At 44.8% G+C, this 19,956-nt stretch overlaps 1 protein-coding gene across 1 annotated transcript in view; it reads right to left on the bottom strand.

Annotated features, from left to right (window-relative positions):
- LOC124711739 (CB1 cannabinoid receptor-interacting protein 1-like) overlaps positions 1–19,956 on the bottom strand; it is a 1,345,746-nt gene that overhangs the window by 871,948 nt on the left and 453,842 nt on the right. The gene's annotated exons all lie outside the window — the stretch shown is intronic.

Below are 19,956 nucleotides of genomic sequence, written 5' to 3'. Positions count from 1 at the left end.
CAAAAGATACACTTCCCTTTTCCTTTCACAAGATACTTTAATCCCCTTAGTGGTCCATGGTTTTTTATATGGCTGTTTAATGTCCCTTCTGATTAGCTTATGCAGAAAGCTATTTCCCTATAACTAATATGAATTTATCATGGAATAGATTAAATTTTATACTGGCATTTGGTTATTTATAAATTTTATCCCAGATTGTTTCTTGTAAACTACTCTTAAAAACATTTGCCCTGCAGTCATTAATGAGTCTGACTGACTTCCACTGAGGTGTATCCACACTGTAAGGCACTATCCCATTTATCCTGAGAGAGCATTTTTTACTGGGTAAATAGTTATTTTCTTGCTTTGTGTCACATCAAAGAAAACATTATCAATTAGGGACCCACTGTTTTTATCCACCCGTCTTGGAAAGTTAACTACTGAGAACAATTTGTAGGATCCAAAGAAGGTTTCCAAGATCCTTTTCCTATCAGAATCCTTTAGAAAATCTACATTGAAGTCACCACAGAATATTAACTGCTTACTCATGTCTGACAGACAGCACAGTAAGGACTCCAGGTTCCTCGTAAATAATTCAAAATTTCCTTGTGGGGATCAATATACTGTTGCAACTAAAAGTGAACTGTTTTTCAGCATTAATTCACAAGCACTCACTCCTTTTGTACTGATCACTACAAAATCTACTAGCGTCAATGCTTTTGAACTTGTGTTCTGTATTAATATATGCAACAACTCCTTTTACCATATTAGGTCTGCATGAGTAAACTGCTAGACTGTAATATTTTATATGTAACTTGTCTAACCCTGTTATGTGGTGCTCAGACAGGCACAGAATGTCTATCTTTTCCTCTAAATTTTGCAAGCAGGCAAGAAGTTGTTCTACCTTATTACTCAATCCTCTAATATTTTGGTGGAATAACCTAACCTTACTTTTCTGTACATTCTTGTGAGGCTCTTCTGTTATAGCAACTTCTTTCAAAACGAGGTGCCTAAAACTTGATTCTAACCTAAAAAGGAATAGCGAACTATATAATTGTGTGCGCAGTTCTCAGCTTCCTATGTGAACCGATTGAGTGTCTGTGACAAAAAATGGAGACATTCTGTCAGCGCTGTGCAAACGTTTCACTACTGAATTATTTCTTTACTTGTACTGGAAATGAACCGAAATACGAAAAAGGCTACTTGTGTACAGTGCAGTATGTTATAATCCTTTTTGAAAAAATATTTCCAACAATCGACAAATGCCTTCAACAGAGTAATGGCTGTTTTGGACCATAAATTAAAAAAAAAAAAAAACGGTTGATGAGTGTGCAGCAAAATGTTGGAATGTTGTCATTACTCCGTCAAAATCTGAGAAGCATACCACAGCTGAAAACAAATTTTTCTTGACTGATTTGATGAAGCCCTACGAGCAGGAGAACAAATTTGTTCTGTTAATTGACTCGTGAGAAAGACACAAATCCACAAATATACGACGGGAAGGCACAGAGGCGGAAGGGTTTACTAGTTACTGTGGGCTCCAGGGCTAGGCGTGTTATGGGCCCCTTTACGAGATAGGATTCAAGGCCAGAAACAATGCCAGCTGCACTCGATATGTCTCCCATGGGGCGTCATCCGAGATGTGGAGGAGACCTTGCCTGCTGCTATCAAGCGTGCTGGCTGCAGTCGTATGCAAGTTATGGCTCTCGTTGGCACCAACGACGCTTATCGCTTGGGTTCTAAGGCCATCCTCAGTTCACACAGGCGGTTACCGGGGACGTTGAAACCCGCTGGCCTTGCACGCAGGGTGCAAAGAGAGCTTACAATTTGCAGCACTGTTCCCAGACTCGATCGGGGTCCTGGGGTTTGGATCGGAGTGGAGGGTCTTCGACTCTGTGATGGTTTTGGCTGCATTTTTCTGGAGTGCTGGCTGAAAGCCGAAGGGGAAAGCTCTGAGACATTTAGCGATTCATGGGACGTATAGCAAACAGACAGATTAGACGCCATAAGAGGTGGTGTGTTTATTGCATTTGACAAAAATACTGTCTCTATTGAGGTCGAATTTGAGTGTGACAGTGAAAATATCTGGTCACGTATAACAGATCTAGGTGAAATCAAATTAACCGTTGGATTTTTTTATCGAGCATTCAATTCCGGTGTGGTGGTTTTAAAATCATTCAAAGAAAGTCTACGTTCAACAGCATGGAAATACACAGAGCACCCAACATTAGTCGGAGGCGTCTTGTGGACTGGGACGCCTGTGGGTTCACAGCAGTGGGTACAGGCAAACAATCCGAGACTTTCTTCTGAACATGGGTCTGAAAACTGTCCTGAGCTGCTAGTCCGACAGTGCACACGCAATGGAAGTATTTTAGACATTGTAGCTAGAAACAGGACAGACCTAATCGACGCCGTAGTATGGAGACAGGCATTAGAGACCATGATATCATAACAACTCTGGTTCCTAAAGTTACTAAATCAGTCAAGAAGACTAGGACAGTATTTGTGCTAGAAGGAGCAGACGACGGCTGTTAGCATCCCACTTGGACGATCAACTGACATTTAGTTCCAGTACGAGGGATGTAGAGGAATTATGGAAAAGCTTAAAGGGGTTGTAAATTACACTCTGGAGAAGTATGTGCCGAGTTAGTGGATTAACGATGGAAAAGATCCACCACGGTTCAACAACGAAATTCGAAAAATGCTGAGGAAGCAAAAACTGTTTCACTTTCGCTTCAAAAGAGAACGCGCAGATGACGACAGGCAAAAATTAATAGTAATTCGTACGTCAATAAAAAGATAGATGAGGGAAGCTCACAATCACCACTGTCATAAGTTAGTAAAATACCTGGCAGAGAACCAAGAAAATTCTGATCCTATGTAAAATCGCTGAGTTGATCTAAGGCTTCTATCCATTCATTCGTTGACCAGTCTGGTGTGGCAGCAGAAGAAAAGTAAGGCAGAAGTTTTAAATTTCGGATTTAAGAAATCATTCACGCAGGATTACCGTACAAATGTCCCGTCGTTCAACTACCGCACAGAGTCCGATATAGGGAGTACAGTAATAATCATCCCTGGCGCAGAGAAAGAACTGAAAGAGCTGAAAGCGAATAAGTCGTCAGGTCCTGATGGAGTCCCAATTCGGTTCAGCACCTGGCGCCGTAGTTCGCTGGCGCTTCATGCGAATTTCTCACTCGGCGCAAACTCCAAAGCGACTGGAAACAAGCTCAGGTGACTCTTGTATATAAGAGTGGTAAAAGAACGGACCACAAAAATTACAGGTCACTATCCTTAACATCGGTTAGCTGCAGAATTCTTTAACATACTTTCATTTCGAAAATATAAATTTCCTTGAGAGGTAAAATCTTGTGTCCACAAATCAGTAAGGTTTTAGAAAGGATCGCCCTTGAGAAACTCAGTTTTCCCTTCCCTCGCATGGTATCTTGCGTACTATGTGTAACATTCCAGGCTTATGATTACCACCCCTGCATTATGTATTACTAGGTCAATACTCGTATATCTCCAGCTGTAGTTAAATTCAATTACTTTTCGATAATACGAAAAAGGCCTTTAGAAGAATAACAGCAATACCAAACATTAGTAGTTACAATACCCTTTGTACCATAAACAATCAAAATTAGATTCAGGAAATTAATATGTGGAAAATGTTAAGATCAAAGAATAATATATTTCGTTATCATCTGCAAATTTTAGGAATTAAATCTCGAGCCTAGATAACAAAATATAGATAACTGATCGTTTAGCATTGTTAGAATGCTTATTTCTGCAATTTCAATATTAATTTGATTTTTATGTATTTAGAAAGTGTCTTAAACTTGTTCTAGTGAAGAAGAGAATATTTTAGAGTGTTTGATAATGTTGTTAAACTGTTTCATACTATATATTATGTTTTGCATTATTATAACCAGTAGTACATTGTAGTACGAATATAAATACTCGGCCTCGAGTATTGTTACGGCAGGCGAGTGTTGGACCCACTAGAGGACAGATCTGTGTGTACAGCTGAGATAAGTTCTTGGTGCATGATTCAGGTTTGGATTACAGTAGAGCAGCTCGTGTGTTGGACATTGTCTAAAACATCATTGCAGTGACGGGTTATTTCGGAGTGTTAAACAGTTTGATTTAATACCGCAAAAGACAGAATGATATGTGACTTTATATTCGTACTTTGTTGGGTATTAGTGTTGAACAATGCAATGGACCCCACGCGCATTTCTGGTCGCGGCGGAGGTTCGAGTCCTCCCTCGGGCATTGGCGTGTGTGTTTGTCTGTAGGATAATTTAGGTTAAGTAGTGTGTAAGTTTAGGGACTGATGACCTTAGCAGTTAAATCCCATAAGATTTCACACACATTTGACCATTTTTGAACTGCTACAAAAGGGGCCGAAGATGTGCCCATCTGTGTCCAAAAGAGTCTGAAAGCGCGGAATTGCATTCTGCACGGCAGAACGGAGCATGTCCTTAGGTATGCTGGCCACCCCTCTTGATACGCTGCGCAGATCAGCACACGCGTGAATACAAAATTGTTAAGGTTTTCGTGGCCACTTGTTGACAAACTGCCTATTGGCTTTTGTCTCGGGTTCTTCGGCCGAGCCGGCCGAAGTGGCCGTGCGGTTCTAGGCGCTACAATTTTGAACCGCGAGGCCGCTACGGTCGCAGGTTCGAATCCTGCCTCGGGCATGGATGTGTGTGATGTCCTTAGGTTAGTTAGGTTTAAGTAGTTCTAAGTTCTAGGGGACTGATAACCTCAGAAGTTGAGTCCCATAGTGCTCAGAGCCATTTTCTTCGGGCGACGTTCATCTAATGATTTTACTGACGTTTCGCCAGCACGAGTGGCTGGCATTGTCAAAGCTTCACCCTCCATTGCCAGTGGTGAACTGGAGCCGAGCTCGCAGCCGCAGACTGTATGTACCTGGCGCGCCAACATCCGAGGGCTTCTCCGCGTTCATTTCCGGTGCGGTTGTCCTCTCGCTACCTGCGACGTTCGTTCGCTGCAGTACGGGAAGCCAGGATCCGTTTACCTTAAGGCTTTCCTCTTTCTTGTTGAAACTGTTCGCGTGTTTTTGTATTTCTACAGCATCTCTGAACAAGCGGGTGTGATAGTGTTTCTCTACAGCCAGAACTTCCGTGTCGGCGAATTTTATTACGTGGTCGGTCTCATTCAGTGCGTGCTCTGCCACGGCCGATTTCTCCACCTACCCCAACCTGCAATGTCGCTTTTCTTCTTTGATCCTGGTGTTGACTGATCGTCCAGTCACAACGACTTAAAACTTTTCCGCATGTGCAAGGTATACGGTATATTCCCGACATTGCAAGTGGGTCCGTTTTCTCCTTTGCCGATCTAAGTCACTTTTTGATCTTCCTCGTCAGTTTGAAAATTGTCTTTACGCCATGTTTGCGCAATATACGGCCGGTTCTGTCCGTCACTCTGGGAATATACGGCAGAAAGGCCGTACCCGACATTTCTTTTTCTGATTCCGTACTGCGCCGAGTGTTTGGCTCTGTTACACTTCTAATATAATTTGTGGAGTACCCATTGCTCCTCAGAACACTTTCCAGGTGTTGCGGCTCACATATTCGTCCTGCTCGCGTTACGAGCGTATTAATCATGCCTCTTTTCTGGCTCGGGTGGTGGTTTGACAGTTTGTGCAGGTATCGGTCCGTGTCTGTCGGTTTTCTATACACGTTGTGTCCCAGGTTTTCGCCATCCCTTGTGACCAGGATATCTAGAAATGGCAGTTTTTTGTTCTTTTCTATTTCCATGGTAAATTTTATGTTTGTATGGAGACTGTTCAAGTGTCTTAGGAAGTCAGCGAGCTGTTCTTCGCCATGGCTCCACGCAACGAAAGTATCATCGACGTATCTATACCACACCTGAAGCTTGCAAGTCACCAAGTCCAGTGCCTGTGCTTCGAATTGTTCCATGAAGAAGTTGGCCACCACTGGACTAAGAGGACTATCCATGGCGACGCCTTCCAGCTGTTCGCAGAAATCGCCATTCCACGTGAAATAGCTCGTGGTCAGACATGCATGGAAGAGTTTTGTGATGTATTGCGGGAAAATAGAACCGATGTGCTCCAGAGCGTCACTGAGTGGCACTTTCGTAAACAAAGAAACAACATCAAAGCTGACCATGATGTCGTTTGGTGCAAGTTTCAGTTTCTTCAGCTTCTCAGTGAAATGTCTTGTGTCCTTTATGTATGTGTCGGTCTTTCCCACGTGTGGCTGGAGCAGAGAGGCCAAGTGTTTTGCCAATTTATACGTCGGTGAGCCAGGAGCGCTAACGTTAGCGCGCCAGGTATAAATAGTCTGCGACCGCGCGCTCGGCTACAGTTCACCACCGGCAATGGAGGGTGAAGCTTTGACAATGCCAGCCACTCGTGCTGGTGAAACGTCAGTTCAAAATGTTCAAATGTGTGTGAAATCTTATGCGACTTAACTGCTAAGGTCATCAGTCCCTAAGCTTACACACTACTTAACCTAAATTCTCCTAAGGACAAACACACACACCCATGCCCGAGGGAGGACTCGAACCTCCACCGGGACCAGCTGCACAGTCCATGACTGCAGCGCCTAAGACCTCTCGGCTAATCCCATGCGGCTGAACCGTCAGTAAAATCATTAGACGAACGTCGGCCGAAGAACCAGAGACAGAAGCCGATAGGCAGTTTGTCATACGTGTGAATGTTCCTCTGGTCCTTCATGTAGCCCCACAACTAAAAATCGCAAGGAGTGAGTTCAGGTGATCGTGCTGGGCAAGAATTTGGAAACGATCGGCTGATAACTCGACCGTTTCCAATGTGTTTCGGAGAAGCAGATGAACTTTACGAGAGATGTGCGGTGGGTCCACCTTGCATGAAATTGTTAAGTTCAATGCGTCTTTCTCCCGTAGGGCGGGTATGACATGGTGGCGAAGCACATCGCATTAACGCTGGGCAATCACATTGTACGTCTTTGGACCTTGAGCGGCAAACTGTTCAAAAAAGAATGGGCAATGATGAACGTAGCGGTGAAGCCACACCATACGGTGGCTGTTCACCATGCAGAGGAACTTCATGCACAGTGGCTGGAGGTGAAGATCCCCACATTCGGAAGTCCTGTGTGTTCATTTCATCCGGCAGAGAAAAATGAGGTTCGTCTGTTCATAGGATGCTCCAGCGCCAGCCCTTGTCAACGTCAATCCTTCCGAGCCGGCCGCGGTGGCCGTGCGGTTCTGGCGCTGCAGTCTGGAACCGCGGGACTGCTACGGTCGCAGGTTCGAATCCTGCCTCGGGCATGGATGTGTGTGATGTCCTTAGGTTAGTTCGGTTTAAGTAGTTCTTAGTTCTAGGGGACTTATGACCTAAGATGTTGAGTCCCATAGTGCTCAGAGCCACTTGAACCATTTTTTTTTTCAATCCTTGCGAGAAAGTGGAGAGCGAAGTCAACACGTCGTTGTGCGTCCTATGGTGCAAGCTGCTGTACGATATGGGTCTTGTACTGATACCATTTGAGAATGGTTCGAAGCACAGTGGACCACCCGATTTTCAATTGTCGTAACAAAGCACGCGCACAGCCTGACGGGAATTGCGCACAGCGTTGACTGCCATAGCAACAGCGATTTCATCAACCACCTAAGGTGCAACCGGTCGCCGGTCTCTTACTGGAGCAACGCCCAGTTCTCCAGTTGATTCGAACTACTTCACGCTCCGAACAGCAGGTTGAGAAAGAGGACGCTTCCGTAATCCTTTCAGCCGACGATATTCTCGAAGTACAGTTGAAGCGTTACTGTTGTTTTGATAACAGAGCTTCACCAATAATACCCTGCTCCTTTTGTCCAAGCTCATGTTGACACGTCAACGAGTGACTATGAATCACGATGACTGATCACAGCACTTGGTGGCTATAGTTGGAACTGGACGATGGCGCATGGAAATCATGCTCCCATACTCTGGTACGAAGTTTGTTACTCGTGTGGTAATTAGTTTCCGTGTTATAACATGCTAAATAGGGAAAGTTTAATTATAACCATCCGGTAGTAAATCACAACAAATGTGTTGAAATTAACCTTTGCAGAAGGGGATTGCTCGCCATTTTGACATATTGTAGGCAGCAAATTTTGAATTTACCCTTATCAGGAGAGAAACTGTTGAATTTCCCACGATTTTAAACTCAACCTACAGGGTAGGTTCCGTTATTTCTTTTTTTTTTTAATTTCCCACCTCAGCACCAGTGGCCTATTTATGGCATCCTGGATTGCGACATTGTGACATAAGTGAAGCAGGGGATGTCGGGTGGGAGGGGGGGAAATCTGGCAACATTGCACGATGCCATAGGCAGCGATGCATGCTGTACCCGGAACTGCAATTACATGCTGCTGAGGTACAGAGAATGTTAAACAATAAGTCTGCACCACGAGTTTAATATCAAGATACACACTTACATTGGAAAATTACATCACCAACTCTAGGCGCTAAAGTTTGGAACAGCGCGACCGTTACGGCCGCAAGTTCAAATCCCGCCTCGGGCATGGATGTGTGTGATGTCCTTAGGTTGCTTAGGTTTAAGTAGTTCTAAGCTCTAGGGGACTGATGACCTCAGCAATTAAGTCCCATAGTGCTCAGAGCCATTTTGAGCACCACCAACAAACAGGAAATCCCAAAAGAATGTGGTCATAAACACTTCCTTAAAATTCCAGTTAAGTCATCAAGTGTTTGAAACACCCACCGTCTACTGAAACTCGGGTTTGCATTGTTGGTGTAGTGACCTGTAGACAGAGAAAAGATTACGTCGACATAATTGCACATGCTCCATCAATGACGTTTTAAATCATTTTGGGATGTCGGAACTTGTTCATAGACATCGTCAGTCAGTTTACCCTGGAGGGAAAAGACTAGTGGCGCCAAATCAGGTGAACGGGCAGGCCCGATAGCGCCTTTATGTCCTATCCAGCGATCAGAGAAGAGCCGGTTAAGCATTTCCTAGCCACAAGCGAACAGTGAGCCAGAAACACGTCCTGCTCGTACCACATAGATGTCCATATTTCAAGTGTTACTTCCTCTTTGCGAGGTGGTCACACTATGGTAAGGAATCGTGCTTATCTTTTACCTGTCACTGTTTGTTCAGTGAAGTAAGGAACCCCCACATAATCTCCAATAATCTCTTAACAAATGTTCATACGACACTGCCACCACCGATGTTCATCCTGCCTGCGTCAGTACAGATTTTCAGAAGCTCGATAATGGACACACCTGACTTTCAGTTTCCCGTGATTTGTCAAGTTAGCTTCATCGACAATGAAAATCTTATGAATACAGAACTTAATATCATGATGCTGCATCAGAACTAATCGAAAGATTGCCCTGCGTCTTTTGCAATCCCGCTGATTTATGTAGTGAAGTGACACTATTTTCAGCTGCCTTATTTCAGGGGCACTTGCAATTTCTCTGGAGATAAACCGTTGATTTTGAGCAGCGGTTGCCAGAACATTTATTGCGGTTGCTTGCTTTCTACCGTCTGCGTAGTATTCCAGTGCCTTTCGAGTAACATTTTTTTGTGCATTTGCTGAAGTATGCTTGTTGGATATCGTCTATAGGGATACATTTGTCAGCACAACTCATCTGTTCAATTCGCACTCTTCTGCAGTCTCTGTAAATAACTATCGTATCTATTGTCTTTTGGTTCGTAAAAGACATTTATTTTTTCAATCTAACCAGCATTCGACACACGTTAACGACGCCGACAGAACCAAAGCTATACAATTCCTCTGTGCCCATTTTGCACCAGCATGGCCACAGCGCAACGCTCTGTTTTCTCCTCACCCGACATGACGTACGTACTTATCTGAAAATTAAATCATAAATTTATGAACAGAGCAACTATTGGATTCATGTTTAAAATAGAGAAATCATGTTCTACATCTTGTATAAATACTGAAAGGCACACCCAAACAGTATAAAATATATTGAGATTGACAAGTGCTGGTAAAACTGATGACGCGTTAGTTACTTTATTGTAGTCTCTCAGAGACTGGTACTACCGGTTTCATACCATGCAGGTACATTCTCCGGTGTATTTAAGGTCTAATGTCCTATGTTATCTGAATGGCTTAATGCTTGTTCCAAGGGGCAATGAGAAGCAATACTGACGCAAACACCAACGGAAGTCAAACTTGATAAAGCTAACTGTCACAGATAATTTACGTTCGGAGAACGCCAGACGTCCATACAGTAATGTCAAACCGCCTAGGCTGTTCAACATATGAATAGTGAGATGACAGCGGAAAATATACCAATGTCTATCGTTCCCATTTTGACACCATCAGATTGTTTGTGGAATGAACATTCATTTTGCATAGTAGTAGTGGTAGGGGTTCGCAGCTCATGGTCTAGTGACTAACGTTGCTGCGTCTCGATCACGGGGTCCCAGGTTCTATTCCCGACGGGTCGAGGACTGGAAGTTTGTGTTGTCCTCATCATCTCGTCGTCATTCGCGAAGACCGAGATTGGAAACGGAAAGATTTGGAACTTGTATGGGCATTGATGACCACGATGTTGAGCGCCCCACAAATCATCATCATCGTACTAGTAGTAGTAGTAGTAGTAGTAGTAGTAGTAGAAATAGAAGGGCTGTCAGAATTGGCTTCCTGGCTTGAAGGACGAGATAGCCTGCGTGAAGAACATGCAGAGTCCAGGTAGCAGCAGAACACTATACAATTTGTGAACATTGGAACACGCACAAAAAATCAAGTGAGATAACATGTGACATTAGACATTAAATACAACTGAAAATATACCTGCATGGCACGAAAACTGTTGTACCGGTTTCTGAGCGACTACAATGAAACAGCTGACGTGGCAAATCGGACTCTCAACCAGTTTTACCAACATTTCGACATGTCAGTACAATGTAATTTATTTGAGTGTTTCTTTCAGCATGTATAATTATTTTGGCTGTGAATGCCCTACTTATAAGACTGTTCGCTACTTATTGAAATTACTCCGAAATTAGTTATCGGCTTTTGGAGGGTGACACGTCGTTGAATTCGCCTGTTTTAGAGCTACTAGAAGCAGAAATTGTTGGACTTCCATTAAAAATTAAGTTGACACGGATATTTATAAAAAGTATAGCTACGATAAGGAGCTATGCGTAGTTTAGATCGTTTAGTTAGGACCTTCTTAGAATTCACCTTGGTGAAAACAGAACTGCGGTATCTTAAACGGATCTGGAAATATATGAAGTGAACAGCGTAGCTGGATCGCCATGTATGTAATCCCGCTTAGCAAAGTTCAAAGGTGCATTTCGGAATAGCCTGAAATTCTTAATCGCCATCGCGTTTGCATTGCTGATTCGTGTGAGTTCCTTCTGTGCCTGGGAGAGCATCAGGGAGTGTGGAATATTGCAGTCAGTATTCCGTTCTTCATTTTCCCTGATTATGTCAACAGCTACACCTGTTTCCCTTCGCAGCACAACAGCGTCACATCGCCAGGCACAGCCTTCGTTTGGCCAGCCCTCAGAAGTAGGGACGCAGAAATATCGTGTAACTGCAGGAGAGCCCGTAAACTGGGAAGGTATTTGCCGGAAGCAAAAGCAACGGCCAACGGCTTGTAACTTATTACTGCCACCAGCTGGCTGCGAAAATACAATGGGCCCAATTTCACGCTTACTCCACCCAGGCGCGTGGAAGCAATGTCGTATATTAAGCGAGGGAGCAAAAATTCTGCTCTCCATGCGTGGTGTTCAGCGAACTGCTGCCGTAAATATTGCCCGTCGTCCCAGGTGTACAGCAAAGTAGGCAGCAGAGGGCTACATCGATTCATGTTCGTGACCCTGCGAGAGTTCCGTGACACGACGTCTTTTATGCAAGCGCCACCGAAGTACCTACTGCCATTATTCTGGATCTGCATATACACTCTTACTCAGCAACTCACTGTGGACTGCTTAGCGGAGCACACATCATAGCAGTCTTGCCAGTTCTGTTTCCTGTTACATTTGCGTATCGTGCGAGGGATAAATGAGTATGTACAGAGCGAACGGAATTGCACCCACAAATTTTCGGAAGGTGTTTAGGGATAACTTCTCAGTATTTTGGAATAGGGATCCAAAAAACCATCACAACAGTAAAGAAGCCTGTAATATGCAGTGACCAAAATGTATAACGCAAGACACGACTTCATGCAAGAACTCAGATGTAAAAGTATTCTAATGCGATCGCCATCGCTGAAGGAACAGCTCAGCTTGGGGTCACCGGACCGCTCTTCCGTTGCATTGAGTGAGCCCCTCACAAGATCTGTATATCGACAACTCTTCATAATGAACCTGTCTGTGCTGCTGTGTATGATCGTTTATGCACTACCACTACTGGAAAAGCAAATCCGGGACACAACCTAGGAATACTGATGCAAACTTGAGGGCAAAGGGTGAAGTGGGCTTTACTGCTATCAGTGAGTGAATGCTCCAAGTTTGCTTCGAACAAGACACATGGTGCATACCACTAACATTTGCATTATTATGAAGACATTTTCAGTGTCATACAGATTCAAACCTCTGTAGGGTAAGAAATCAAACGAAGTGCAACACCTGTGTAACGAGCTGCCAGAGACCATGAGTTCCTTATACCAAAATACTCAGATGGTCTCCCTGAACAACCTGCGAAAGTTTGTCGGTGGATTTCTGGTTCACCTTGCATGTACCTTACAAGTGCCTTTATCTTTCTCATCTTATCCTCGCGATCCCTATCCGACATATTCTTTGGTGAAAGCATAATGCTGTCTCAGTTTTCTTCAAATACAGGTTATCTCTTATTTACTCAATAGAATTTCGCGATAATGATTCCCATTTAATTACCAGAGAATTTCCGTTACACTTCGGTGTTGGCGGTACCGACCTGTTGCGATCTCGCAGCGTATCTTTGAAATCGTTCGATGTCTTCATGGCTACTTGACGAGGACTCCGAACACAGGAACAACACCTTAGAAATGATCGCACAAGCGTCTTGTATGTGATTTTCCTCCGCAGATGCATTGTATTTTTCCGGAATCTTCCCAATCTTCCATACTTCTTACATTCTACTGATTTTACATGATCGATCAATTTTATACTGCTTCTCTTCATTTGACTAAATACGAATGCGATGTGCTTTGCTCAGACTGCTCATCTTCGACCACGCACAGAAATATGGAACCACGAAAAGCAAAATACATCACCAAGCCTAATACTATGTAGGACAACCGTTGGCATCCAGAACAGTTCCCAGTCATCTCAGAACGGACGAATCCAGGTCCCGTACGGTTTCCAGTGGGATCTCATACCGTTCTTCCTGCAAAATAGTGGCAAGTTCAGGTCACGATGGTGGAGGTGGATGCTCACCACACACCCTTCTCTCCGAACTAGACCACGAAGGCTTAATAATATTGAGTTCTGGTAACTGTGGTGACCAGGGGACATGGGACGCTTCGTCCTCGTGCTTACAAAACCAATTTGGACGATGCAGACTATCTAGGAATACAGCATCACCTCAGGGGATCAAACACTGTACCATTGAATGGACATTTTCAACCAAAATGGTCACGAAGTATGAGACTTACAATGATGTAATTTTTCAGCTAAATTCAGTGTACATGTGTGAAACGTGAATTTACATTTATTTTTTAAGAATTTACTGCCGATTCATCAAGAACATTGACACGTTTAATCACACTAGGTGAGCGTGGAAGTAGTTGCCAGGAAGTAACTGATGGAAAATTACTTTTAACAAATGTGAATTTATTCCTAAAAGCCTTTTCAAAACAGATTTAAAATTATAAGCAGAAAAGCACCCTCGAAATATCAAGTTACAGTTTTATTTAGAGGCAAAGAACAACATTAACAGTAGGAGCCTTCGGGATGAGAAGCTTGCCTTCTCCCTTTCAACACGGCCGTAGTCATGACCGCTCACAACAACCTCTGAAAGAGTACACTGGTGCAAATCTGCAACACACCAGATTACTTTAAACAAAAAATTTTTTAACAACTCACACAAACATTTAAACTATGCACCCCGTAAGAGGAATGGACATGGTACAATCCTAAAATTATTTGCCACCGAAAGTGTAATTTTTTTAAGAACTCTTACGGTGGAAGGGTGGCAAGCTTATAACCTAAAATAACTATTTAAATAAAACCCATAAAATGCAAACTTACATAAAATGTACAACATGCTCTACATTACACATATACCACCCCGCAAGATGATAAGCAAGATAGAAACATATTTCAAGAATTCGGCCTTTAAGCAATAAATTCGTTAACACCGAATCCGAGAAACATGACAGAGGCAGCTATTAACGTACAGCACACAGACAGACAGACAGACAGACACTAACTGCCTAACAAATGTGGACGAGAGACAAACGAGCAAGGTGGGGACGAGATATTGACGAAGAAAACAAGTAAAATTTAACAAGTAAATGAACAGCCTATCTCCAGTCACTTAACTTCTAATAACAGCGATTTAAGGCGAAGACCTGGTGCAGCACCCTCAAAACGCTCTCCCGAACCGTCCGCTGCCAGCTGCTTCAACGGACGTAGGAAGGCGCGCCGATCTCCCGTCTCACGGCGTCGCAGCTCGCCCCGGCCAGACCGATGTTGTGGGTTGACTCCTGTTGCTCTCGTGTTGGCCGCGAAGCCACTACGCCTCGCTATACGGCGCGGCCCCTGGACTAACGTGGCGACCTCACATGCGCCGACGCTCAAGACGGACAAGTCATCTTGTGTCTCAATGCGCGACCGACCAACCGATCGAACGATCCAACCGCCAATGCCCATTGCCTGAGCAAACTCGAGCAGACTGGCGGCCTAACTCATACTAGCACTCCAGACGACCGACAGACCCTAACCGCCTCACCAACACGGGCGAGAGACAGACCCAGACTAACTTGGCTGATCAACTAACCATACTCGGCGACTCAGACTGACCTCCTTTAACGTATGGCAGACCGACCGATAGACAGACACTGCGCGACACTGAGCCGGCTAACCAACTGGCTGGACTCAGACTCACAGACTGACCTCCTGCCGAGTTTTTTTTTCTTTATTGAATTTCAATCCCCCCCCTCCGAAGGGGGCGGGCTGGCAGCAGCTTAGTATGCCGCTCTTCAGCCTACAGACTTTGTTTGAAAAAGATGAAGAGAATAAATAATAAAAACAGGCGATAAAATCGGAGACTTAAATAGTAACATGGCGAAAAAAATGTGGAACTTAAAACACAGAACAGAGGGATGATGATGCTAATAAAATACATACGAAGCAGACATGTAAAATAAGAGACAGACAATTAAAAAACACGGCGACAGTCTAGTTTATGTTCGCAAAAGACATAAAATTCACACCCAGCAACAGCATGGTTTCTGTCTGCAACACTAGAAAGACGAACAACACTGAACATTCACTGGAACACTGCACTAAAAAGATGGCAAATGTGACATATCACAGCCGAGAGCAGGTTGGGGGAAACTGGACAGATGATGGTAAAATAAAAAAGGGGGGAAGGAGAGGAAAAGCGAAGGGGGGGGGAGGGAGGAAAGAAGCCGATGGAGAATGAGGACCCATAAGAGGGCTGGGGGGTGCTGGGCAGATGCGACGAGGAGTGGGGAAGGCAGAGGAGGGGAATACAAAAGGACTTGGGGGGGGAGGGGAGAAGGGAGGTAGAGAGAGGTTTGGCAGGGAGAAAACAGGATGGAAGAGGGGGGGAGAAGAGGGAGGCCCTGGAAAGGACGGAGGGAAAAGAGGGGTGAGGATCAGAGTTGATAGGAGGGATAGATGGAGGGAGAGAGGGCATCATCTGGGAGGTGTAGTTGATGGAAGCCACCTTGGGAAAGGAGATGAAGGGTGAGGACACAACAGTGAAGGCGTGGCAGGGGCGGGGATGGGAGAGGAGAGGAGCAACCAGGGGGTGAGGGGGATCAAGGCGGCGGGAGGTGTAGAGTATGTGGATATGTTCGAGGATTAGGAGCAGATGGGGAAAGGAATGAGGTCATAGAGGATCGGCAAGGGGGATGGGAGGCGTATACGGAAGGCGAGGCGGAGTGCATGATGCTGAAGGATCTGGAGGGACTTATAGAATTTGGTGGGGGGGGGGAGGCAGATATCCAGGCGGGACTGGCATAACAGAGGATGGGACGGATTAAGCATTTGTAGGTGTGGAGAATGGTAGAGGGGTGCAACCCCCATGTCCGGCCAGAGAGGAGTTTGAGGAGTCGGACACGGTTGTGGGCTTTGGATTGGAGATGAGGGATCCAGGTGAGGTGACGGTCAATGGTGAGGCCAAGGTAGGTGAAGGTGGGGGGAGAGGCGGACAGGACAGGCGCAGATAGTAAGGGAGAAATCCAGGAGTCGGAAGGGGCGAGTGGTACGACCTACAATGATTGGCTGGGTCTTGGAAGGATTGATTTTCAGGAGCCACTGGTTACACCATGCGGCAAAACGGTCAAGGTGATTCTGGAGGGGCTGGGGGGAGGGGTTGGGCATATCTGCCGTGTACAGGAGGTAGAAGAGAGGGGAGAAGACAGAGCCCTGAGGCACACCTCCTGCCGAGCTCATAGCGCCCCTTAAATGCACGTGAACAGGCAACCTTTTCCCTTTTCCACCAGAGTGAGATACCAAAGCTGCGACTGCCACAGCGGCGCCACCGCCAGAAACGGAGGGCGACTGCTTTACACTACGCGTTGCGGCGCGCTCTGCAAAACAGCAAATTTTACTACGGTTCAATGTGAATACTCTCTCCAAAATATGACGCGAATTGAGTAAGTGGTAAAGAAGAAATAAATTAAAACTCTCGCTTGAGGCCGCAGTTTTCCGCGTGCAAAGCGAATATGTAATAGGCAATAAACGTCTCTTTCTTCGCCATTTTTGGGAGGTGACCAGCGATAAAAATTTTCGTAAAGGCTTGAAACTGTGTGTAAAGTTTGTTGCAAGTCACTAAGTGCTCTCATTCTCAAATACTCTGCGTATTCGCGCGTCGTGGGCTACGTGTCATTTTCACCTCCATGTCCACTCATTTGATAAATACATGGTTCTTAGGACACAGCGATTGTTTCCAGACTGTGAGTTAAATGTGTAACAAATTTGGTTACGATCAATCCAGTGGTTTAGGTGGAAATGTGAAACATACGCACATACATACATACATACATTTTTGTGACATGTATGGACTACGTACATGGAAAACATTTGAGGTCCGATTACGTTTTCTTGGTGCACACCCGATATTACGTTTCTGTGGAACATTTGTAGTCGTGTGTAACGTACTGGGTTCTATTATCAAAATACTCCTGGAGCCAATCAAATACCTGCGAAAATCGCATCTTGGTGAATGGTCTATGAACGGTTACAAAGCCGAACGACTTTTTGGAAATCTAGTAATACGAAATATACAACTTTGCATGAATATGATGTTTGCAAAATGTAGTGCATGAATAAAGCAAGCTGCGTTTCGCTCGAGTAACTTTTCATAAATCCGTGCAGATCCTATTAAATTCGCTGGCTTTCCTGTAGGAACCTCAAAAAGTTAAATTGTGCTGCGGATACTGAAAAGATACGCGTCGGTGATATTACTGTGAAGCTTTGTGTATCCATTCCTTTATTCTACACTCTTCTCCGGTGACAAGAAACTATTTGATGCACTACAAAATGAGCAAATTCCGTGGCGTTATCAATGTAAAACTTAACTATAATTTCTTAAGGGCCCGATTTCTTTTTCGCTTTGGATGGTCTTAACTGGTTTCACTGTCAGGGCAGCTAAAATCAGTTTCTCATTTTTGAGCTAAAATTGTTTGTAATTTAAAGACCAACCCCTTTAACTCTGAAACTAGCAAAACTGAGCATATTTACAACAGCTAATGTAATACAGTTTATCATTACAGCATTAAGATGGCTATGTAGTGTACGGTTTATTTAGCCGTTTAAAGTATATTACAGTGAGGCGACAAAGGTCATGGGATAGCTGTTAACATCGTGTCGGGACACTTTTTGCCCGGAATATTGCAGCAAATAGACGCGGCATGGACTGAAGTCGTCGGCAATCGCCTGCAGAAATACTGTGCCATGCCGCCTCTATAACCGTCCGTAATTGCGAAAGTGTTGCCGTTGCTGGAAATTGTGTACAAAATGACCTCTCGATTAGTGCTGTAAATGAAACTACCTGGCAGATTAAAACTGTGTGCCGGACCGAGACTCGAACTCGGGACCTTTTTCTTTCGTTGGCAAGTGTTCTGTTAACTGAGGTACCCAAGCACGACTCACGAGCCGTCCTCACAGCTTTGCTTCCGCCAGCACCTCGTCTGCTACCTTCCAAACTTCACAGAAGGTCTCCTGCGAACCATCGAAGACTAGCACTTCTGGCAGAAACCATATTGCGGAGTCATGGCTTAGTCACAACCTGAGGGAGGTTTCCAGATTGAGGTTCTCTCTCTGTAGCGGGTCGGCTGTATCCTTTTCAAGTGCACCATCCCAGCATTCGCCTCAATCGATTTAGAGACCGATGATGCAAACCTCTGCCGGATAGGGCAGATGGGGATTTGAATCGCCATCATACCGAATGAGTGTCAAGTGTTTTTCACTGCGACATGTCGCTCTGTTACTCTCATAAATAGGTAGCGTGGCTTCAAAAGGCTCTGAGCACTATGGGACTTAATAGCTATGGTCATCAGTCCGCTAGAACTTAGAACTACTTAAACCTATCTAACCTAAGGACATCACACAACACCCAGTCATCACGAGGCAGAGAAAATCCCTGACCCCGCCGGGAATCGAACCCGGGATAGGTAGCGTGGAAATACAATGCCACAAACTACTTGGTCATACTTACCATATCTTTAAAAGATGGGCCATTGAGCATAAATTGTGTAACAAATAAATTAAAGCAGCAGAGATGCACCTCAGCCTGTAACTTGACGCAAACTACCAGTTTTTTACCAGATGATTCACAACATTTATTCGCAACTAAATATCTGATTTTAAAGAATGAAGTAAGTTATGTACGCGTGTTTGGCGACACAGCCTCTTTTTGTGTATGCCGCCTTGTTCGGGGGGGGGGGGGGGGGGAGGAGGAGGTGCTTTAAGGACACAAAACAGCTGAGGCCAAAAGCGCCCAGACCAGGACTTTTCTAGCTAAAGTACTTTGCGGTCCTTGAAGTTTGTCGAGACATAGGAGGCTAAAGGGCATCAGTAGGTGGCTGAAAGTATAATGAATAATAATAGTAAGCATGCTACAGCAATCAACCCAGTTACTGACTGTCTATCATTGGGCATCTCAGACGCTCTCTTCGTCGACGACTTCAGCACTGTATCGACCATGTCTACTCGTGGAGCATCTACAATGGCTTCCACTTTTCCACCGAAAGAAACCGTCTGTAAATCACGTCTAGTTGGTCTTTTATTCGTCAAAACGACAAAATACTTTGAGTTAATATTCGTTGAAACCCATGTTGGTCCTTCCATATATCCTACTTATCAGCTCTCTGTATCCGTTCCCCGAATGACCTTGCGGTCAAGCGACACCAAAGCGGACCGGTCGGTTCTCCATTTCTACTGGTCCTTAGTCCGATCGAAGCCCGACTACATCGTGTATTCATCTGCACGACCGTCTGTTTTACGTCACCTCAATCCGATTCACCACACGGAATCCACGAACCCCTTGAGCCGTGCGTGGCCCGTGTTCGTGGCGTCTCTTATTTAACACCCTGTTTTTACCGTACTGCCGCCTCGTTATTTTAATTTTCAATTACTGGTGTCACTGAGTCGCTGCCTTGCCTACCCTTGAGCGGCAGCAGGAGCGCCTATCGATATAGGCCCTGCCGTATTATCTTTGCTGGATTGCTATTGCTACCTGGTTATCGTGTGTGGTGGAACGAGTTGGAACGCTCCAGGAGTTAGTTCGGACCTGGCAGTGTTTGAGTTGGCACGCGGTACAAGTTCAGTCGGGGCACGGCAGCAGTGAGGT

The sequence above is a fragment of the Schistocerca piceifrons genome, chromosome 8 (genome assembly GCF_021461385.2).
Source record: "Schistocerca piceifrons isolate TAMUIC-IGC-003096 chromosome 8, iqSchPice1.1, whole genome shotgun sequence".
Lineage (NCBI taxonomy): Eukaryota > Metazoa > Arthropoda > Insecta > Orthoptera > Acrididae > Schistocerca > Schistocerca piceifrons.
The sequence above is the reverse complement of the archived record's forward strand: the minus strand, read 5'-3'. Positions and strand labels throughout refer to the sequence as shown.